The 1,311-nt window shown below is 60.6% G+C and overlaps 1 non-coding gene across 1 annotated transcript; it reads left to right on the top strand.

Moving 5' to 3' along the window:
- Positions 1–1,204: 1,204 nt before the first annotated feature.
- On the top strand, positions 1,205–1,311 carry LOC116640878. The gene has a single exon (XR_004301095.1). It is a non-coding gene; the product is annotated as a U6 spliceosomal RNA (small nuclear RNA).

Below are 1,311 nucleotides of genomic sequence, written 5' to 3'. Positions count from 1 at the left end.
CCCAGTCACTCTCTATCCCCCAGGTTCTTCCTTTCCAGTCCGTCTCAGCACTGAACTGAGAATGCTCTGACACGTTGGCCTGGCTCCCTTTGCTGGAACCGAAGCGCCCTGCTTGTTGGCCCCGCAGCCCCGGCGCTGACGTCACAGGGGCTTGGTATTTGGTGAAGGAGTGAAGGCAGGAAGGAAAGTCTGAGCTGATAAGGCCTTGGGAGCATTGTCTAGGTAAGAGAAAGGGGAGGTGGCACTCCTGGTCCCAAATCTTTCCTCGCTCGAGTTCCCCCGGGAAAAGGAAATGATCGGGTTTTGTAACCAGACTTGCCTCCAGAGCTCAACTTCCTTCCCAACTGGCAGGACGATTTTGGCCTTGATTAACCAACCAGAGCTTGTTCTCTAACCTGCAAATCGAGGGGAAGGACACGGGTCGGGTTAAGGGCCCGGCCCAGTGCTGGACCAAAGCACGGTGACCTTTCCCAGGATGCCACACCCCGAGTCACACTATGGAAAGCCTGGGCCCCAAAGCGTACCCCCTGCCCTTGGCTCCAAGCACGGGGCGCGGGTCCCGAGCACCCCAGGGGAAGCAGCGGCGCAGCGTGGCCCACCCCGCCGCGCTGCAGCCCTCGGCCACCCTGCCCAGCCCCTTCCGGTTCACGGTCCGTGGTTCCAACTCTCGCCGGGGTCACGGGTCCTGGAGCGGGGACGGCCCGACCGGCCGCTCGCAGCCGCTTCGGGGCCCCGGACCCCGAAGTTCATCACGGTCCCTCCCCTCCCCCCCCGCCCCCAGCCAAAGGCCCTGGCACCCTCCCCCCCGTAGTGTCAGGGGCCACTGCGCCGCCGCGTTCGCAGAGGAGCCCGGCGCGCGACCCCCGGGGGCCCAACCCGGCCGGCGCGGAACAGGCGCGCGAGCCGCGCGCACCACGTGACCGAGCGTGCTCCCGGCGCCCTCCGGGGGCGCGCAGAGGTCGAGCGGGCCGAGGGCCAATTTCCCATGGTCCCTTCATTTGCATACACAACGTTGGGAGGTTAGGGACACAATTAGACTTAATTTGGCCGTGATCACAAAGATACCATTACTGTATGTACGAGATACAAACGGTCATAACGCCTTGAATATTTGGGGTTTTGAAAAGCGCTCAGCATGGTCACCATAACTGTAAAAGTATTGCTATTCCTAGCTTTATATACTAGCTGAGAAAGCCTGGGAGTCGTGCTCGCTTCGGCAGCACATATACTAAAATTGGAACGATACAGAGAAGATTAGCATGGCCCCTGCGCAAGGATGACACGCAAATTCGTGAAGCGTTCCATATTTTG

The sequence above is a fragment of the Phoca vitulina genome, unplaced genomic scaffold (genome assembly GCF_004348235.1).
Source record: "Phoca vitulina isolate PV1807 unplaced genomic scaffold, GSC_HSeal_1.0 scaffold20, whole genome shotgun sequence".
Taxonomy (NCBI): domain Eukaryota; kingdom Metazoa; phylum Chordata; class Mammalia; order Carnivora; family Phocidae; genus Phoca; species Phoca vitulina.
This window is presented reverse-complemented; position numbering and strand designations above follow the sequence as displayed.